Source organism: Caretta caretta, chromosome 4, assembly GCF_965140235.1.
Source record: "Caretta caretta isolate rCarCar2 chromosome 4, rCarCar1.hap1, whole genome shotgun sequence".
Classification (NCBI taxonomy): domain Eukaryota; kingdom Metazoa; phylum Chordata; order Testudines; family Cheloniidae; genus Caretta; species Caretta caretta.
The window spans coordinates 15420955-15443671 of record NC_134209.1 but is presented as its reverse complement, the minus strand read 5'-3'; the positions used below and the strand labels follow the sequence as shown (position 1 = coordinate 15443671).

The 22717-nt window shown below is 43.0% G+C and overlaps 1 long non-coding RNA gene across 1 annotated transcript; it reads right to left on the bottom strand.

The window, feature by feature from the left end:
• Positions 1 to 1869: 1869 nt before the first annotated feature.
• LOC125635976 (uncharacterized) lies at positions 1870 to 22480 on the bottom strand. The gene is made up of 3 exons (XR_007356444.2): positions 22397 to 22480; positions 15451 to 15642; positions 1870 to 2374 (listed from the first exon to the last, which is right to left on the bottom strand). It is a non-coding gene; the product is annotated as an uncharacterized LOC125635976 (long non-coding RNA).
• Positions 22481 to 22717: the final 237 nt, after the last annotated feature.

Here is a 22717-nt window from a genome sequence, read left to right as displayed (position 1 = left end):
TTCTTGTTGCCAACATACCTGAAGAAACCCTTCTTGTTACTCTTGACATCTCTTGCTAGCTGCAGCTCCAGGTGCGATTTGGCCCTCCTGATATCATTCCTACATGCCCGAGCAATATTTTTATACTCTTCCCTGGTCATATGTCCAACCTTCCACTTCTTGTAAGCTTCTTTTTTATGTTTAAGATCCGCTAGGATTTCACCATTAAGCCAAGCTGGTCGCCTGCCATATTTACTATTCTTTCGACTCATTGGGATGGTTTGTCCCTGTAACCTCAACAGGGATTCCTTGAAATACAGCCAGCTCTCCTGGACTCCTTTCCCCTTCAAGTTAGTCCCCCAGGGGATCCTGGCCATCCGTTCCCTGAGGGAGTCGAAGTCTGCTTTCCTGAAGTCCAGGGTCCGTATCGTGCTGCTTACCTTTCTTCCCTGCGTCAGGATCCTGAACTCAACCAACTCATGGTCACTGCCTCCCATGTATCTAGTTCTTTTTTTGAGCCCTGTTATAGTCTTGGCCTTCATAACATCCTCTGACAAAGGGTTCTACAGGTTGACAGTTTTGTGTGAAGAAATGTTGCTTTTTGTTTGTTTTAAACTTGCTGCCTATTAATTTCATTTGGTGGCCCCTAGTTATTGTGTTACGAGAAGGATTAACTAACACTTCCTTTTTTACTTTCTCCATACCAGTCATGATTTTATAGACCTCTATCATATCCCCGTCTTAGTCAACTCTTTTCCAAGCTGAAAAGTTCCAGTCTTATTAATCTCTCCTCATATGGAAGCCGTTCCATACCCCTAATCATCTTTGTTAGCCTTTTCTGTACCTTTTCCAATTCCAATATATCTTTTTCTGAGATGGGGAGACCACATCTGCATGGAGTATTCAAGATGTGGGCGTACCATGGTTTACATAGAGGCAATATGGTATCTTCTGTCTTATTATCTATCCCATTCTTAATGATTCCCAATGTTCTGTTTGCTTTTTTGCCTGCCGCTGCACATTGAGTGTATGTTTTCAGAGAACTATCCACAATGATTCCAAGATCTTTCTTGAGTGATAACAGCTAATTTAGACCCCCATCATTTTATATGTATAGTTGGGACCATGTTTTCCAATGTGCATTACTTTGCATTTATCAACATTGAATTTCATCTGCCATTTTGTTGCCCAGTCACCCAATGTTGTGAGATCCTTTTGTAGGTTTTTGCAGTCTGCATGGGACTTAACTATCTTGAGTAGTTTTGTATTGTCTGCCAGTTTTGCCACCTCACTGTTTATCCCTTTTTCCAGATCATTTATGAATATGTTGAACAGGACTGGTGCCAATACACACCCCTGTACTGGGGTCTAACAATATCCAGCTTCCCCAGCATAGTGTTCCTGTCACCTATGGCTTCAGGATAGCACCTGCGTTCAGGGGTTCCCCTGACAGCTGCTGCCTCCTGACTAACCCCCACTTCCCAGGAGAAGGGGAAACCAAGGAAGGTAATAAATCTGTAGGCTTCAATAACTTCCATTATTCTCCTCAGTGGTCTAGAATAGAAAGAATCAAAAGCACAGCTGTCTCCACTGAATTTGTCAAGAATTTGTCCCATTCTGAAGGAGGATGAAAAATTGAATCTCAAACATTTTTACAAACCAAAAGCGAAAAAGGAGAAAATATTTTTGTTTTGGGTCAATGAGAACATTTAGTTTGGATAACTTAAAAATGTTTTGATGTTGATCTGTTAACTTTTAAAAAATCTAACTGATATTTTGAAATAAGAAGTTGTTTTGAATTGGGAAAAATGTTTTGAAATTGTCAAAACATTTTTCAACATTTTATTTTGAGTTGGAACACTTGTCACAACACACACCCCCCCACCCCGCTTTTTTTTTTTTCAGATAATTTTGGTTTAAACACACCAGCTTTCCTTTTTTTTTTTCGGATGGAAAAAGTTTCCTTGAAAAATTTCCCACCCAGCTCTACTTAAGAATAATTGGCTCGATGATTTGCAAAGAGGCTTCTATGTTACTGAAGATACAGTGGATGAAAGACAGTCAAATTAAGATCGATCAAGTTTCCAATAGTCTGAGCAAGGCACTCTGTTTCCTTGAATGATAAACATTGACAAATCCTAGCTGCTGGAGAGCTCCGTGCTACTCTTTTGCCTGGTTTGCCTCCTGGGATTTGCTCTTGACAATTTCACAGATGAGAGAGAGGAAGGAAATCCAATCATGTTGATCTGAAGCATTTTTTTTGCATAATAAAAATGTGTAGCTAACTCTCCAAAACCTGGACTCTCCCGTGTTTCACAGCAGTGGACACAGGTTCACTTTAGAGGCAGGTATTACAGTGTGCTGTTCTGAATCTTTCCAAATCCATGCTGATTTCCTTGGGGATGTGGGAATGAAAAAAGAAGAAACCCATCAATTAAAAAGAAAAAAAGAAATGTTGACATCATGGACTAATTTTTTTGATTCCATGTATGTTTCCTTTGATCCCTTTTGGCCAATTAGGAATAATTGGATCCAAATTCAGACTAATAATACTTTGAAACATTTCAGGCTACCTTTGCTGAACCAAAGAAATGTAGATATGGGGATGAACATAAATTCCCTTGCTGGATACCCTGACTCAAATTCCTGCACAACTGTTATGGCCAGGGAATAGTGGATTTGTGACTCTGCTGTAACTGAAGCTTCCGCTCCTTGAAGATAAAGTAAAATCCAAACCCAATGACACTCGTGTTTCTTCCCAGATACACACATTATTCAAAATGAGCCGAGATAAATCAGTGAGGGGAGAGGATAGTCTAAATTTCTTGGGTGAAGTGGCAAACTCCCATTGACTTCAATGGGGCAAGGATTTCACTTCTTGTTCCTAAACTTGTTTTGAAATGTGCTTCCTCTGTATCCCTAAATCAAAATAGAGTGAAGGATGGATAGCGGGTGGGAAACATGAGAGGAATAAAAGAACAAGAAAGGCTTTTGCAAGAGAATCTTACATCCCACATACAGAACACAATGTAATGACAAAAAGCTTATGATATTTTATGTACATGAGAGGAGAAAATATTGGCTTAATTCTGGTCCCATAATCATTTCCCTTAAATGTTTAGAAGCCCTGCTTTCTTCCACAGCAGAACAATTACATTGCAAAGCATAATTATTTTACAGTCAATTAAGTACATTAAATGTGCATATTTCTGAGACCTGATTTACACTTCATCCCCACAGCACTACACGGAGCACTGCCATTCTTCCCACTAAAGCAGGACCCAGTACAGCGGTCAATGGACTCACTGGTTCAACTTCAGAGTGGAATAATTTGAATTTGAAACCAGCCTTTTGAAATGCCAATACAGCACAGCTTATTCTGTCAAGTGCATTGTGAAGACCCAAGGCAAAGCAATGCGGTATCTGTGGAGAGGCTCTATAAAACTTTTATGGCTTTAGTTCATGCCCTGATTCTTGCTGTGGTGAGCAAGTACATTTTTCATTAGTGTATCCCACAAGCCAATGAGACCTTATGCATTTAAGTGATGACCTTTCCAGTATACTCCGATGCTCGCAGCAAACACTGAGACTTGTTTTTCTTTTACTATTCAGTAATTTGTGCAGCTTTCTGTAACCCTCTAAGATCATGCAATAATCTGGGCATGGTGTTGAACTTCATCCGAGCTACTCTGTGGGTCTGTGCAGTGTCCTTGAGTGTAAGAAGTATTGGGACAGGTATCCAGCTCTTGCATCTTTTGTGAGGTTCTCCAAACTCTTAAGTCTACAGAACATCCAGTAACCATGACTAAAAAGACTTGTGGTGTGGGTCGTGCACTATGCAAAAAGGGAAGACTTATTGTCTGTCAGGTTTTTGAAAAAAATAATGATCTTACAATACTGCTTGCATAAAAAACTTTCTGAATCGTCTGTTCAAATAAAATAAAGATCATGTTGATTTCCAACCAAGCCAGGTGGTGTTGAAAATGGTGTTTCAAAATATTTTTGAAACTGAAATGAAAAGTAAAGGTCTGGCTCCTCAGCCAGAATAGATTGGTTAACAGACGTTAATGCCAATCAGTTTACTTTTGCTAAAAATCTGGACCAGAAAGCAAGCAGTCTTCGTATGTATGTGTTAGAGAAATTCACTTTGTAATATGCTTGCTTTCCTTCTCTCTGTCTTCATTTGCAGCCTCATTGCTTGACGCATAGTCACTGTTTTACCCTAATTTACTGAAAGAGTGAGCAGACACAAAGTTGGAGGCCATAAAGCCAGGGTCCACTAACAATGTTGGGCTTCTGGTGTCCTGGGAACCTCTTTCAGGACCGGAAATGTCCCTGTTTTTCATTTCACCAAGCAAATGTTCCTTTTTTTCAGATCTATAAAAAGGTTTGTTCAAGATATATTACTGCAGTGAGTAGAATTTTCTAAGTGTTTACCAGGAACTAGCAGCCCAGTAGAACAAGTATTCAGTGAGATGAAGTGTGTGAGGTGAAGAGAAAAGCCAAAAGAGTGCAGATGCTATCAGAGCTTTGCCCATAGTGAATATTAATGACACTTGTTCAGTGTTTCATGATAAACTCATTCAGATGCTATGTTACCAGGGAGAATCCTCCACTCCAGGAAATATGCCTGTGTCACTGCTGAGTCAGAAATTGGGAGCAGCATTATTTAAAAAAGAACAAGTGTATTTCTGTATGAGCATTTCAGGACCCTAAAAAAATGTCACAGAAGTCTCCCGGTTTGATTTTGAAAATATGGTCCCCCTGAATTCTTTGTGCAATTTGAATCAGGACCATGCAGTAATTCTACCTGTCATACAGGTGAATGTGCAGGCGAACAAGCTCTCTTTCAAAGTCATCAGCAGCAGATTAACGAAGATCATCCTTAATCACATGCCTGCAGCAAACAGTGTGAACTGGCAGGACTTAACAGGTTTCAATTACTGCTACAGATTTTTTTAATAATTATATTTTAATATGGGAACTGGAACCAGCTGGTCAGAACAGTCCCTCCTCAAACCTCGAATAGTAGATTGGAAGGGACAGACAATCCTGTTCCCAAAACCAGGTGTCAAATCAATTCCTCCTTTCTTTCAAATTTCAGCAGCAGAGTGGGAGGGAGCTTAGGTTCATAGGGACCCTCCATCAGCTATGGGGGCAAAGCATTTTCTGCATAAAATGGCATTATATTTCTGTGCATGTCATTAATTCTATACTCAAATGTGATGAAATTCAGCTTGCTAGCCTTGAAATAAAACCAGACTGACCAGTTCTGACATTCAGTATTGGTATCAACACTCTGTTGGGGGCGATGAAGAAGAGACACTGCCTTACAAATGTAGTAGTCCTTCCTGTGTCTAGGGAAGAAATAAAAATCACTGGAAATACAAGCTCTGGAAATCGATCATCAAAATGTTATTTAACTGGTGCAAATGACATGACCTTTCAACTGAGCAAAATGTCTCTTGTAAAATTTGTATTTGATGAATGTTGCTGATTGTTGATTAACATCTATGGCTTTCTGTTTCCATTTCTACTGGTCAGCATTTCTAATATAAATTCCAAATGCAAGAGACGGAGATGAACTCAGAAAAGAGAGCTTCTTGTGGACTTAACGTGTCCCCACTAGCAGACCCTTGCACCTGTGTTGCTGCTTACATCGGCCCAGATCTACCTGCATAGATCCAGTTCTGAGGTTGGAGCACAATGCTGTTGGGATGCTAGCGTGGGTGTAGACTCTGCATTCAGTTACGGGGGCTGTGCCCTGTCCACTCCAGCTCAAAAGTGGATTAGCTTTAAGAAATCAAACAGTTGCTTATGTGAGCATAGGAGTGGGGCATTAGCTCTGGAGAACTAGAAGTAGCATTCAGAGGGGAGTCCTAAGGGATAGTGATTTCTCTCCAGGCTGTTCCCAGGTGTCTGTAACCAGGACTAGAAAGATCTATTCTGGGGAAAGAGTCACAGTATTCTACACTCTCTAGATGCTCACATACTCATTCTGTTGGATAGGGTCTTAATGCAGAAAGCTTCTCTGGGCTTGGCTACGCTTACGTTTTATAGTGCTCTAACTTGCTGGCTCGGGGGTGTGAAAAATCACCCCCCTGAGTGCAGCAAGTCAGAACGCTTTAAAGTGCTAGTGTAAACAGGCTCCGAATGCTCAGAGCTAATCCCCTCGTGGAGGTGGATTACCAGCAGCACTGGGAGAGGTGGTCAGGTGCCAGCGAGGTTATCCTAGCTTCTTAATCCTTTACAGGTGAAAAGGTTGGTTTTTCCTCTGGCCAGGAGGGATTTAAAGGTGTTTACCCTTCCCTTTATATTTATGACACCATGTAAAAAGCATGAGGGAATTTCTGATAATTATTACTTCAATCACATACAAACTATGTTAAAAGAACATTAAGTTTGCAAACTCAACTCCTGAAAATTTAGAAAATGCTAGAATGACGGTTGCTTGTGTAACCTGAATTTGCCCCCCTTCATGTGTATGCAGTAGGGGACAGTCTTTAATTACATGATCCCATGCTATATTTCCCCCATGACCCTTGCTTCCTTCTGTCAACAGGCAGGACAGTGCTCTGGAAATGAATTGGGTTTGTGTGGTGGAGGAGGCTGTTGTCTGCAGGATTGCTGCCTCCCCTTTGAAAAAAGGCTTGCCAAGTAAACTCTGGCAAATGTGAACTTTTTTGAAAATTGCTCCTCCAGATGGTGGTTATTCAGCGTATGGGGGAGGCCCTGCGGGAGTTGTTTAGAACTCCAGAGCTTTTGGGTGTGCATGTCGTTGTCACATTTACAAAAAAGCATTTTAGTTCTCCCAAAGGAGAGCTTTGTTTGGTTGGGTAAAACATGGTGGCCTTGAGGCCACTTGTAAAGGAAATGACAGAGTGATGCTAAAATCAGCAACTTTCCAGTGTGCAGATTTCTCTCCCTCCCCTCTCCAGCTATAATTACATCACTTGGCCTGTGTTTCGTTACAACATGTGATGCAGCAAGCAGGCAGAGTAGTCAGATCTTTATGAAACATTCAGAGAGGTCAGTGTTTCATGCTCCCCCTCTGCTGTGTCTGTCCAGGCTGCACCCACAGACACAATCCAGCCTGGTTTATATCCCCTGCGCCTCTAGATTCACCCCAATGCATGTCCCTTCTGCAAACTGCTCGTCTTTTCCAGTTCCACTCATCATGCTACTGAATGAAAGGAAAAGGGAATCTTCCTTTGAGAAAGGACAGTTCAGCTGTGTTTTTTCAATGTTATTTAGCTGGCCCAGTGGTAGTGTAGTTAGAACAGAACCCAAGGGATAACAGGAAGATGCATTCGGCTTTGAACAGGGACTGTAACCTTGCAACTAATATCTCTGTAGTTATATTTTCACTGTAAGCCTCTGTTTTCAGGGCTCTGAACAAGCTAGTCTTTTCGTTCTCATATTTTTAGCTTTTTTCCCCCTCAGACCAAAGGACTGGTGGGGGAGGGGTTTGAAGAACTAAGGCACTTTTAAATCCTCTGAACATGAAAAACCATACAGTGTTGTTTTCTTGCTTTAATAAAATTGTTCAGATGGTTTTTTGTTGTTGCTTGGATCAGTTAAAAATTATTTCATTTAAAGGTTCAGACTTGGCACGTTCTGTACATTGCCTTTGATGGGAAATGATTGCTTGGCCAAGTTTGAAAAAATAAAATTGAGAAATGAAGACATTCCAGTATAAGTGGGTGAAAAATAACATACTGGGAATTCAGAGCATATCTATTTTTTAATGATTTTAAATGTGTATGAAACAATGTCCAAATGTCCATGTGCAGGAGCATGCTATATATCTGTACACTGAAATGTATCTACAATTGTTTAAATGATCAGTCATTCATATAACTTTGAATGTGTGTTAAAATATACTTTTGAGAATATTCACATGAATGCGTTCACTAGGCTGGATTGAGTGGGAGCTACTGGGGGGCTAAGCTATCCACCCTATGTCTAATTTGTCCATTTAGACTGTAAACTTGTAGGTCACAGACTGCGTCTTCTTCCTTTGGGCTTGATCCTCCACCATTTAAATCAATGGGAGTTCTGAACTGACTTCAATAGGTGCAAAGGCAGAACCTGGGTGTGCATACAAAAAAATGGGGCCCTGATCTTGGTTGGACTTCTAGGCCTTGCAGTAATATAAATTATTATTACTATTATTTACTTCACGTCAGAGCCTAAATGGGAGCTGTGATCTTTTGAAAACTGATCCTCAATTTTGGTGCTGAGAACTTTCAATCATCTGGCCCAAGGATTTCATTTTAATCTCACACAGAAAATACAAAAAAATATTGAAGGGGGGACTTTCAAAAATTCTCAGTGCTGGCCTGAGGCACTCCCACTGATGTCACTAGCAAACTCCCACTGGCCTTCAGTAGTAGCTGATAGACGCCAACATCCAGTGCTTGGGAAAATTCCAGCCTTATGGTCCATTTATTTGAATGTACAACAAATTGAAAATACAAAATCAAACTGGAATTTTAAACGCAAAAACCGACTTTCACCATAACGTTTCATATTTCTTTAACACTGCTTAGCACAATGTGAGTTACAAACTACAGCATGTACCTCCAGCACTGAGATGCACCACTGTAAGATGAACGCAGCACTGAAATGCAGTGCCGGCGCAGAGGACAGCAGATGGGTAGACAACTAGGGCACACTACAGAATAGCAGAGGGAATAGAAATTTTGAACAAGGACATCAGGACAAATTGCTGCTCTTATCTAACCTCCCCTAGGAAGTATAATATCCATGCAAAGAGCCTTGGATGTCCGTTTTTAAGGTCTCATCTGAGATTCCTGAGCAGCAAGGGTCAGTATTTATCTGATTCTGAAAGATGAAGGATTGCGTTGGCCATGTCAGGATTTAAAGCAATGGATTCAGGGAGTCCAGGTACCTTAGCCTGCTGCTTAGACTATGCTAAATCACCCCCTCTGAACATGTTAAGATAAAGTTATGCTGGAGATTTTACATGTGCAAAAGTCAGCAAATTCATAGTCATGGTTCCCCCACAACTCTAATTCTGTCACATTGCCGTGTGTGTCCTTCATTCCTAGGCATTGCTATACCTAATAATAATGACAAAACAGGGCGGGGGGCAAGTTGCTGATGCAACAATAGCTTTGTGCTAAGGTCAGTTAATCTAAAGTGCTTCCACCTGCCAAGGTGTGGGAAGTATTGCACAACTCAAATACCACAGTGCCACATATTTACCTTAGAGTTCAGGCATGTCTGAAAACCCTGTTCCCAAAGCGAGGGGAGAAGGGAACTGGGGAGAAGGAAGAGAGAAAGTTAAAGTACCTGTTCTTCCAAAGTGCTTAGCACTGCTGTTGATTTCAGGAGAGTACTCATAGCTTCACAGGGGGTGCTGCACACTTTAGAGGATTGGGTAGGGTATTATTGTTGTTTATTTACTGGTTTTGCACCTAACATCCTAGCAAGTGATAATCACAGACAAATAGTGCCAAGGCAGAAGGAGGACAAGGGTTATGGTTAAGATCATGGGACTGCTTGTTTGCATCTTGTTGGCAAAGTGTAGCAACCAGGCAAGGTACTAACAAACTTCTACAGAACTTTATTTTTAAAGTGGAAACCTCTTTATCAAGCTGCTGCTGCACCCTCAGTAGCTCTCACTCTGCCCCCTCAACTTCTTCCCCCCTCCTTCCTGTTTCCTGTCCTTTCAGACTCCCAACAGGCAGTGCTCCCAGTTCTAATAATTACAAGCGGCATCTAAACATCACACAAAGGAGGAGTGACCAATGTAGTGGGTGGAAGAATTGATCCAGGGGAGCAAGTTGAAGGTCCTAGAGAGGAAGTGAGAAGCAACAGAGACTGTGGGGGTGTCAGCATGGAGGACAAACCTCCAGGATGAATGTATGGAGGGTTGGGAAGAACAGGAAGGAAGATGAGAAGCAGTAAGGGGAGAGCAGGGGCTGGGGGAATAGTCCCTGCAGGCAGGAAAGAGGTGATGGGGGAAGTGGAAGTGTGAGGAGAGGGAGAATAGGGGGAGAGAGGGCAGGCACAGATTTGATTTCACAAATGAGTGCAATACACTATGGAAACCAGATGATGCAAAGCAATGGAAAGTTAAGATGTACATGACATGGGTCTAGTCAATCAAATGGAGAATCAGGGGAGGGGAGTGAGGTGTCCTAGGAGAACACCAGAGCCAAGTGCTGATGTCATTGTGCTGTTGAACTTGTGAAGGGCCCAGTGCCTCAGCTGAAAGTGACACGTGATGAGGGGAAGAGAGACAAAGGCCAAGGAGGGCAAGTTTCACACCCAAAGACCAACCCCAGTGCAGGGATAACTGTATGTTGACCTAGGGAATGGCAGGGGGAGCCACAAGACGTGAGGGTGACAGAGCACAAATACGTGCCAGCTTGAGGCTCCAGGAGGCAGCCTGGAATATCCCTGCAGTGTTCATTGTTCTGGGGTTAACTGAATCGTGTGAGCATAAAATCTCCTTCAGCACGTTGGACTGACGCACTGCAGCTTCGTGCAGTGGAGGGGAGGTTTCCCTGTGCAGGTCTTATAATGCAGCTATGACTCTGGTATCTGAGCACCTTCCAGGAGTGCATTAAACCACGTGACCAGCATCTGTCATGTGGTCCTTCCTCTAACCAGGGGGGCACAGCGCCTATGGATTATCATTATATGGTATTTGCAGCATCTTTGTTTTTTCTTGCCCCCCATCTTCCATAATGATCTATGTCACTCTGTCGAGTGAATTACTGCAGAAAAGCAGTGGGGACGGAGGGAGTAGTGGGGGAAGGGAAACCTGTGAAGTTCCCTTCCGATGTGCCCTCGGGGCGACAGGGTGCGGGAAAGCAGGCTCAGGGGACAAAGCATTATCTGGGGTGGCTTTCCCCCTTGTAGAAAATACTGGCCTTCAGCTCTCGTGTCCTGTGACTCCGTCAAGACCAACACAGAATCTGCTGACTGGAGGCAAAGGGGCACCCAGCAGAGCCCCCTGCTAGCCCTTGCCCCGTTGCTCACCGGCAGTGTGGCCAGACTGGAACCATGCTGCCATGGACCTTCCTAAGCCCCCGTTAAGGAAAGTTGGAGGAACTTTCAACTTTGGAGGAAAGGTGATGCAGCCTCAGGGTGAGTATTCCCTGCAGGCTGGGAGGCTGGGGGGGGATATACATCCCAACTGTAGTGTTAGGCCTGGCTGCCTAGAGCCACTGAGTAGAGAGGCCACTAGTGACATTAGGGGAGAAATATAAAAGCTGTAGGCTAGCAAGTTTTTCATTCAATTTCTCACCTTCCTCCTGATGCCTGGAGGCTCTGTGTATTTGACACACACATCGCATCTCTAGTGTGCTCCCACCCAGCTCCTCTCCATGACTGAATCCTGGGAACAGCATTATGGAGACCTGTAACATACTGGATCAGCATGCAGCACAGACCATGTGTATTATTTGTCTTGTGGTAGTGACTAGACCCACAGCCATGGACCATTCCCCCATTTTGCTAAGTGCCGGACAAACACAGACCAAAGATGGTCTCTGTCCAAAGAGCTTGTTTCCTGGTCATGGTAGGTTTGTCAGTGTCTATTGTTAAATCACAACTACAGTTGGCTTGAAAATTTTCATGTAACCCCAAAGCTATGTTTTGCTGAAAATTTTTTTGATGAAAAATGTTCAGCCAGCTGCAAGAAGAAAGTTGTTCAGGAAGAGCATGGTAGTGGTAAGGATCTTACATAGCATTTTCCATCCCAAAGGACCCTAACGCTTGAAATGCAGACCCTTCTGGGGAGCCACATGGCAGTTATTTAGTAGCACACAACGCCACTACAGAGTAACTTAGGGCAGGAAATGTAGACAGCCATTTTCGACTGATATAATGGGGAATTTAGATAAGTGGAATATTACCTGAGCTGGAAGTTGGCCAGGACAATGACAGTCCTTAACCCCTATTCTCTTATGTTAAATCACTATGAGAATATGTATCAAGGGGTCACAACCTCAGCTTTACATCCCCTCTAAGAAATGGATGGCTGTATCGTTGTATTATCATTTTTGTTTTACGTGCAAAAATCCTTTTCGCTGAGTGTGGAGTGGGGATGAATGTGGGTGGAACTGCTGTGCTAACATAGTATACAATTTGTAAACTTCAAACATCTTGTCAATTTCTGAAATGTGCTTTAAAAATTATCAAAAGGGTTTAATACAAATAGTACACTATCAGCAAAAAAAAAGTTTTTGAAAACCAAAGCCTATCTGGAGTTAAACTGTAGGTGCACTTAGAAAAAGCATCAATCTATATTTGATTTCCCTTTTACTTTCATTTAGCTGAGAAGATTATACAGCGCTTTTAGACCTGGAAAGTTTCAAGAGGCCCCGTTAATTCACTGCCCTATTTATCTATGACTTTCATGTACAGTTGCATGGTATTATTATGTCAGATATGTTAAATTAACCATCTGCTTTGGTTGGAAAGATACTGAGGGAACTGAGAAAAGCAATCTGATCTGCGGAAAAATAAATGTTGTTTTTAAAAGTTTAAAGGGACTCTGAGATAACGTGTCAAGCAAGTTAGGTCCCCAATTAAAAACGGGTTTACAAAACTGAATATCAGTAAAAAGATTATCATGACTGATTTTTTTTTCTCAGAGAAAACAGGTACTTTTTAAAGAGGTGTATATAACGTAAGAACGACCATACTGGGTCAGACCAAAAGTCCATCTAGCCCAGTGTCCTCTCTTCCCACAGTGGCCAATGCCAGGTGCCCCAGAGGGAATGAACAGAACAGGGAATCATGAAGTGATCCAGCCCCTGTTACCCATTCCCAGCTTCTGGCAAACAAAGGCTCAGGACACCAGCCCTGTCCATCCTGATGAACAGCCATTCATGGACCTATCCTCCATGAATTTATCTAGTTCTTTTTTTGAACCCTGTTATAGTCTTGGCCTTCACAACATCCTCTGGCAAAGAGGTCCACAGGTTGATTGTGCATTGTGTGAAAAAAAAAATCCTTTTGTTAGTTTTAAACCTGCTGCCTATTAATTTCATTTGGTGACCCCTAGTTCTTGTGTTATGAGAAGGAGTTAATAACACTTCCTTATTTACTTTCCCCACACCAGTCATGATTTTATAAACCTCTATCATATCCCCCCTTAGTCGTCTCCTTTCCAAGCTGAAAAGTCCCAGTCTTTTTAATCTCTCCTCAATGGAAGCCGTTCCATACTCCTCATAATTTTTGTTGCCCTTTTCTGTACTGTTTTCCAATTCCAATATATATATATTTTGCAATGGGGCAGCCACATCTGCATGCAGTATTCAAGATGTGGATGTACCATGGATTTTTATAGAGGCAATATGATATTTTCTGTCTTAATATCTATCCCTTTCTTAATGATTTCCACCATTCTGTTTGCTTTTTTGTTTGCCGCTGCACATTGAGTGGATGTTTTCAGAGAACTATCCGCAATGACTCTGAGATCTCTTTCTTGAGTGGTAACAGCCAATTTAGACCCCATCATTTTATATTTATAGCTGGGATTATGTTTCCCAATGTGCATTACTTTGCATTTATCAACATTGAATTTCCTCTGCCATTTTGCTGCCCAGTCATCTAGTTCCGAGAGATCCTTTTGTAGCTCTTTGCAGTCTGCCTTGGACTTAACTATCTTGAGCAATTTTGTATCCTCTGCAAATTTTGCCACCTGACTGTTTACCCCTTTCTCCAGATCCAACTGACTAGCCTCTTACTCCAGGAGTGTGATTCCGCTAATTTCAGTGGGGTTGCTCACAGGGAAAGACGCCACTCATCATAACAATGTGTATCAAAATGTTGCCCGCTGTTGTTGTGAGTTATATGAATAATTTTGTTTTAAATTGGTCCATCCCATTTGGCCCATCTTTCCTCAAATCATTCTTTTTTACATCCAGTGTAGACTCCTACTGATAACATTTTCAATAGCCCCTTTGGGACTTAGGTTCCTAAGTCACTTCAGCAACTTTGAAAATTTTCAGGAGTTAGACTCCAAGGACCAGATCTGTAAATATATTTAGGTGCCCAAGATGCAGGTAGTGCCTAGTGAGGTTTTTCAAAAGCCCTAGGCTTCTACCTGCATTTTTAGGTGCCTAACTGCCTTTGAAAGTCTGGCCGCTAAGGACTAGTTTCTCAAGTGGGACTTGAACATTGCCGTGGGAAATCGGCAACTCTCTCTGACCTGCATTTATGCATCTAACTCCCTTTGGAGGGTCAGGCTTAGGCCACTCCATTCCCATTTCAATTGGACCTTAGCCAGATTTCCCCAACCTCTGCTCAATATTCTGGCTTTTATGAATCCCATTCTTAGGTGCCAGCTCTTCCCAGGCATTGTATAGGGAGCCTGGGTGTCAAACTCATAAGTTTTGAATTCCCTTAGGTAGCATGGCACTTAAAATGTAGGCATGGCAAAGCTGAGCCTGGCAAGGTCTAAGTCCCTTTGTGAATCTGGCTCTAAGTCATTGCATTTCCTGAATTCTTTTGATCTGGTCAAACATATTTTCAAAAAGACTAAGCATCCAGTAACTCGCATTGAGAATAATCAGTGTGGAAATGCAGAGGCCTGAAATATATTTCATCCATCTGGTTGCAGAAACTGACCGGGCCATCCAAGCTGAGTGGACCACAAAAAAGGAAACAACTAACTTGAATGGTGTAAAGTAAGGTAAGTTTTTTAAAAATACCAATTTCAGTAAGCTAAGATGTCAGCAGCAAGGAACTTTTTGTGTTTTGTTTATAAGTATGTTTTTTTATTGAAATTGTCCCATTAAATTAGCACCATGTGACTGATATAATATTGTATCGCTGTGTCGGTTCATTATACCCCTGACACCATTAGTGTAATGTGGCTCAGTCTACAGTGCTTAGATTTTATTTTGCTCATGACAATAGAGTTGCCAAAAACAAACACTATAACCCTGACTAAAATCACATGAAAACAGGCCGCGTATCCAATCTGGTATAAATAATGTGACAGGATGTGACAATTCTCTGCCATTTTAACAAATTGGGAACAGTTTCAGTATGAGAGTAGCATGTTGCCGTCATCCACACATCTATTTTCCCCTTTCTTTCATTTCATTTTTTGAAATCCAGTAGAAGCTTATGATTATGGAGATAGTGTTGTGTGTCAGTCAAGCAAACTCATGCAGGCGATTTGGGCACATATTGATGCACAAAACTTTTCACCTCACAAGCCGGAAGAGGGTTACTGTTAAGCTTGTAAATGTATTTCAAAATCTGTGCAAACATATTACTTTTGAACCTTGGACAACAACATGAAAGAGGAGGCACAATTTCCTAGCCTGCATCAAATGGAATTGATCTTATAAAAATAAACCCAATTATAACAGACATGTGGCAGCTTTCTGAGCAGGTCACCTGCTCAGCTCTGTATGTTTCAAGTTAAACAACAAGCGGTATGGCTCCAATTGAAAGATATTGAAACAGACTTACCAGATGATTCATAGTCATGCTGCTCTTTTTCCTTTGTCTCCACCTTTTGGCCAGATTTTGGGAATGTGCACAGTTTATTCTAGCCAGTTACCCATCGTTGATTTCTTAGGAAATGGGATTTGTTTGTGCTGATGTTTGTTGTTTTGTTTTTTCCATATTCAACCTGGACTTGTGATCTGCATGACTTTCATTCTGAGGAAAAACAATAAATCAAGAGATAGACGATATTCTCTCCCCTTGAGAGAGAGAGCACAGTGTGTCTCCTACTCTCGTAACCACACCCATCTTGAAATGCCTCATCCAACTGTTCCACTCTAGCGGAGAAGGAAAATGACTTGTCATGTTGAAAGGTGTAGTGCACAAAATAGAATCCTAACCCCTCTCTTTGCAGTTACAAAGCGGCACGCTCCGTGCTCACCAGGTAAGTTAAATCATAGTTGATTACTCATATGCTACAGTGATAGGGAGCATATAAGCCCCTAGGTAGATGTATAGGTTACTAGTCTGCTGTCTGCTTGTAAGAGGAGCACAGAATTTGCAGCCCAAGGGAAGGCAGGAGGAAGAGTCATTATGTCACTTTTTTTGCCCTCCTGATCCAGGGCTGCTCTGGGGGCTAGAGTGGTCCCTGTCATAACGAAGAGAGCCCTGGGGCTTTGCTAAATTATGGCTGCCTCTTGGGCTGCCCTCTGTGACACAATGCTGCCTGGAATCTGTGCAGCATTGCAGGCCCTGATGTGCCCCTCCTAGCCCTACCCCTGGACAGGAGTTGAGAGGGCCCTCCTGACCCAGCCGGAACCAGGGCTTTGACTCCCTTCAGGCTCTCAGGCCCTTTGAGCTAGCATAAAAGGGCCAGAGCAGGGTTGGGATCTCACTCACGGCATGAAAGTTCAGTCACTACAACAACCTGTTAGATAATGGCAAGCACTTTGTGTCTTTTCTTCTCTCACATTCTAACTTCTAGTTTATATTTTTCTCCCACTCCAGACTGTTGTCCTTCAAGTGTCATTTTTGGCCTACAAAGGTCTGGTTCTGTTCCAGAGTAACATGTTGTCATAAATATAAAGGGAAGGGTAACCGCCTTTCTGTATACAGAACTATAAAATCCCTCCTGGCCAGAGGCAAAACCCTTTCACCTGTAAAGGGTTAAGAAGCTAAGATAACCTCGATAACCTGGCACCTGACCAAAATGACCAATGAGGAGACAAGATACTTTCAAAGCTGGAGGGGGAACAAAGGGTCTGCCTGTCTGTGTGATGCTTTTGCCAGGAACAGAAGAGGAATGGAGTATCAGAACTTCTGTTAAGATAGTAAGTAATCTAGCAGCTAGAAATGCGTTAGATTTCCTTTTGTTAAATGGCTGGTAAAATAGGTTGTGCTGAATGGAATGTATATTCCTGTGTCTTTTTGTAACTTAAGGTTTTGCCTAGAGGGATTCTCTATGTTTTGAATCTGATTACCCTGTAAGATATTTACCATACTGATTTTACCGAGGTGATTCTTTTACTTTTTCTTTAATTAAAATTCTTCTTTTAAGATCCTGATTGCTTTTTCATTGTTCTTAAGATCCAAGGGTTTGGGTCTGTGTTCACCTATGCAAATTGGTGAGGATTTTTATCAAGCCTTCCCCAGGAAAGGGGGTGTAGGGCTTGGGGGAATATTTGGCGGGGGGCGGGGGAGATGTCTCCAAGTGGGCTCTTTCCCTGTTCTTTGTTTAACACGCTTGGTGGTGGCAGCATAGGGTTCAAGGACAAGGCAAAGTTTGTACCTTGAGGAAGTTTTTAACCTAAGCTGGTAAGAATAAGTTTAGGGGGTCTTTCATGAAGGTCCCCACATCTGTACCCTAGATTTCAGAGTTTGGAAGGAACCTTGATACACGTATACTATTGTGTCAAGAAGCAGGATGATATTGTGTCTGTCATATGGAAAAATCTCTCTGATTTCTGGGTGCAGACAAATCCCCATGGCAGGAGACACAGGGAGAGACAGACTCATGATGGTAGTTCAATCATGTTCCACTTCCTATTTTTCTGCTATTTCAGAAATCACCAAGGCACCAGACAATTAGGAACTCTATTTTCCAGCAAAGAAATTCCAAAAATAGAAATTATGTAGGTCAGGAAGTCATCCTTGTTCAAGTTCATGATTAAGTCTCACTTACATCTCAGTGAAGTCAATATGGGTTTAAAGTTAAATATGTGCTTAAGTGTTATTGAGAATCAGAGCCAAATAATTATTTATTTAGATTTATAAAAAGACTGAACAAAATAATAATGATCCATAGGTCCTATACAGCACATTTAATCAGTAGATCTCAAAATGCTTTGCAAAGGAGGTCAGTACAATTATCCCCATTGTGCAGGTCGGGAAACTGAGGCTCAGAAAAGTGAAAGTGAAGAGACATCTACATTTCTGTTCAAACAATGCTTGTGATGACATTTCTGTGTCTTTGGTTTAAAATTGTATCATTGAATACAATTCTATATGAAAAGCTAACGGGGATCTGAGTGCCACAAGAGGAGAATAAACAGATGTTGATGGCGATTTACATTCAGAATCAGTCCAAGTTCTTGATCCGCTGTTGTTTGGTTGGGAGTCTGAAATATGCTGAGATGTATATTGTACTGTAAAGGTGGACAAGGGATGATTACCTCTTCTGTTCATTTCCTCTGGGGCACCTGGCATTGGCCACTGTCAGAGGACCGGATACTTGGCTAGATGGACCTTTGGTCTGACCCAGTATGGCCATTCTTAAGGGCGCATGATAGCAGATTGAACTAAATGGAAAGTGAGCAGGCCCCACTGGGCAGAGTGTGCATTGTATTGTAAAGGCATAGAGATCTATATTGTGGTGAATGCTCTAGCACAATGTCTCCTGCTTGCTTTGAATGATTTCGCCCTGGTGGCTTGTGTACCTCCTAAAGCGACTGTCTGCTGCTGCTGCTGTTCAGGACAAAGGCCTGTAACAAACGTAAATGGTGTCCTCTGGACCAAAGGGTTAATGGCAATCCAACCCTGTTTTCTAAAAAGCTTTACTCTTTTGGGATGCTGTGGGATTTGTTTACACACATCGTCATCTATTATAGTGCTTTCGAAAATTCCTTCTTTGGGCTCCAAACAATACAGTAATGTAGTTATAATGGTGTGTCTTGTTGCTATGGATTTCTAAATGCAGGTGTTCTGCACCAGTGGGTACAGCTTTTGGTGCATGAGAATTATCAGTAGCTGATCTCAATTTTTCCCTTTTTTAATTTTTTTTTTTAAAAAAGAACCAACTGAAGTGTCAAGTACTTCCCAGAATAGAACCTGAATCTTTGCAAAAATTTGGAGCTGTTCCCTTCTCTCCCTGTTCCCCATTAGATCCCTGACCTCAGGTTATGTTTAGGGCCCTACCAAAATCACAGCAGTGAAAAATGCATCATGGACCATGAAATGTGGTCTCCCCTGTGAAATCTGGTCTTTTGTGTACTTTTACCCTATACTATACAGATTTAATGGGGCAGACCAGTGTTTCTCAAACTGGGGATCCTGACCAAAAAAGTGCTGCGGGGGGGGGGGGGGGGGGCAGGGGGTTCCAAGGTTATTGTAGGGGTGTTGTGGTCTTGCCACCCTTACTTCTGCGCTGCTTTCAGAGCTGGGTGGGTGGAGAGCGGCGGCTGCTGGCCAGGTGCCCAGCCCTGAAGGCAGCACCCTGCCAGCAGCAGTGCAGAAGTAAGGGTGGCAGTTCCATACAAGGCCATCCTTACTTCTGTGCTGCTGCTGATGGCGGCGCTGCCTTCAGGGCTGGGCTCCCGGCCAGCAGCCGCCGCTCTCCACCCACCCTGCTCTGAAGGCAGCGCCACCATCAGCCGCGCAGGAGTAAGGGTGGCAATACCAGCCCCGCAAATAACCTTGTGACCACCCCACCCTGCTTTTGGTTCAGGCCCCCTGCAGTTACAACACAGTGAAATTTCAGATTTAAATAGCTGAAATAATGAAATTGACCAAAATGAATTTGATAGGGCCCTAATTATGTTGTATGGTGTAAAAGCCCTTTTATTAGACCCAGTGCACTGCTGTAGCAGAGATCTTTTGCTATGGTGTTTCCTGGATGCGTGTCATAGACTCTAATCTGTGGCATCTCTGAGCAAGAAACTTTGAGAAGACAGCAGCTTTGCAAAGAGCGCTGTTGAGAGCCCAGTGGGGAGACTGGCTGACCTGGTAATCAGATCATCAAAGCTGAGGGGGCTTCAGCAGTATGTAATGAAGAGAAATCACTTCACATTGAAAACAGCAGGTTGGCCTGTTTGGTGCAGATATTTCTAATTAGAAGTGATGATGAGTAGTGGCTGGTGTCATCACTCGGATCCTGGGAGGAAGATGCCTTCTCCCTCACAGGATTTTTATAGATGTCTCAACGGGGCTGAGAAGGTTTGAACTCTGTGCTGAGGCAAACAGCTGAGCAGAACCAATACTGCTGAAATGACTGCCCCCATGATGAATGGACTAAGAACCTTTTTGATGGGAAAGGTCACCAGGGGAACCCCATGGGGACTGTCCTACCCTTGGTGCTGCCCTGCAGGTTTTGGAGAAGAGGAAGACCAAGTTCAGGCAGCTCTGTTGTAAAAGAGAGGCAGATCTGCTTTTGACTTGGAATGAGGGTGCCATATAGCCCATAGCAAGCTGTGGATTCCCAGCTGTGGGGCTGGGAATCAATGCTCAAGCAACAGAGAGGAAAGGATTTGCATGCACATTTAACAGGGAAGTTGCTAACAGTAGGTGTCAGTGTGTCACCAGTGAATTTTGCTGACACTGAGCTCAGCTAAGTGACTATAGCGGGAATGTGGGATGGGATAGTGCGAGGAGGGGAGAGCCCAAATTCCAACAGGATTCTGCAGTCCAGTCAGCCGTGTGTTGAGACTTCACACAGCAGGTGGCAGAGAGAAGTCCACAGATACCAGTAGCAGCCAGAATCTGCCTTTCGGAGCTTGGCTTTCCTGCTGAGACTTCAAGCTTACTCTTTGCTTTGGTCCGTCTGCAGCTAGAGTGGGGATAGCACCTTATAGTATGGAGCCCTGTGGTCTGTCTTGGTGGCTGGAAACCTGTGCTGGGCTTTTACTCTAACTCCCCTTCATTTCTGTCCTCAGGCCAGAAGGTCATTGACCTTTCCTTGGGGACAGCCCTGGAAACAGCCACTAGTTCCAGGTTTTTTAGAGAGGGCCATGGGCAATAAAAGTAAGGTTTGAGGCAGACATCAGTCCGAACCTTGCTCCGGTTTGAGCAGTTCCAGATTTCCTAGTTCAGACATTTTGTGTGAGCCTCATTTCAAGGTCTGGGCAATTAATTAGTGTTACGATTTATTATTATTATTATTTGAATTATGTTAGCACCCTAGTCCAGGATAGAGCAGGACCCAAGGTGCTGTACAAGCACAGGACAAAGATGGTCCCTGCCCCATTAGTAAATCCTGGGGTGGTTTCATGAGCAGTGTACACTGGCTAAAGCGGGGCTGGCTCAGCCCTCCTCAGCCAATGGGGCACTCTCGCTTAGAACTGAAGAGGTTGGTATAGCAGAGAAGGCTGTTGATCTCTGTTATCTGCCTTCAGAAGAAGATGAAATACCCCAACCAGCTCCTCCCCCAGGCTCCTTCCCCGACAACTGCTTCTGGGCAGCAGAGTAACAATTCAGCCCAAGGAACATTTACTTTCTGGCATCTCAGGTGATTCAGCTATGCCACAAAGGGTTAATGTCTCTTGCATTTTTGACCTAGCTCCCTGGCTACTGTAGCTGCAAAGGTTTTACTCCTTGCTGTAAATATCCGAATCCTTTCAAAATCCTGTTTAAACTCTTTGCCTCAATGATTTCCTGGGGCATTGAATTCCATGGGCTGATAATATGCTACTTAAAGAAGCTTTCCCTTCAGTTCATTTTACATTTTCTGCCTGCCAATTTCATCAAGTTCCCCCTTGTAATTGTGTTATGGGACTGGGACTACACATGGAAGAGGACCAGATCTCTTTCAACTAAACCATTCATTGTTTTATTGCTCGGTCACATCCCTTCTTACTCTCCTGCTTTCTAAACTAAACAGCCTTAGTCATTTTAGTGTCTTGCAATATTTTAATCTCTTTCTCTCCCCATCCACATGAATCTTTGATATTTGTTGTACAGGAGTTGAGGAGATCTACACTGAGCATAATATTCAGGCTGAGAGAGCACCAATGATTTATAAAACATTAGCACCTGTACAATATTTTCTTTATTATTCCCTGTTCCGTTATAAGAAAAGTGGAGTGTCCAATCATTTTCTTTTTTTAAACTACCCCCAGTACACTGGACTATTTCAAATGACTCTTACATTCTTTTCCTGAAATGTTCTGGCTAATGTAGATCAGAGCAGCGTGTATGAAACATGGGAATTATTTACCCAACTACGTAGCTCTCTGCATTTACCTAATTTAAATTACAGCTGCTATCTATCTGCCCCATTGCCAGGTTTGCTTAGCTCTGTTTGGAGTACCTTGCCATCCCCATATCAACTGTCCTGGTTGTTTCTGTTATGCTAATTCTGTGTAAACCATGATTTTCTTCACTCTGCAGACCCAAACCTACTCACCCTTCTCCTAGATTTTTGTTTAGTTTCAGACTTGACGCTTAGAGCATTTTCATCAAAAAGGTTCACTAAGGGTATATCTAGACTGCAAGCAGAGTGTGACTGTACATTATGTAGACATACCTGAGCTAGCTGTAACCTGGCCTGGGCTCGCAGCCTGCCCAGAGCCCTGGCTTATTAACTGCATGGCTAGCCTGCCCTAGAGGCCACGCGGAAGCCTGTGCTGCAGCTTCATTGCTCTGAAACATGAGCTAGCTTGTGTGTGTCTGCGTGAGCCACAGTGGCACCCTGGGGCCTGGTCTATGAGAATAGCATAGCTGAAGTTGACATATCTTAGATTGACTTAGAATCACTTACTTTGCGTCCTCGCGGCGCGGGATCGACGGCTGCTGCTCCCCCGTCGACTCCGCTTCCGCCTCTCGCCCTGGTGGCGTTCCGGAGTCGACGGCAGAGTGATCGGGGATCGATTTATTGCGTCTACACTAGACGTGATAAATCAATCCCCGATAGATTGATCACTACCTGCCGATCTGGCGGGTAGTGTAGACGTGGCCTGGGATTGCAGAGTAGACATACCCTAAGATTCAGTGATCCTATGAGCGAGTGTGGGCCCAGATTAGAGTCCATCTGGGCTGATACAGGGTCTTTTATCAAACCCATGCGTCACTTGTGGCTTTG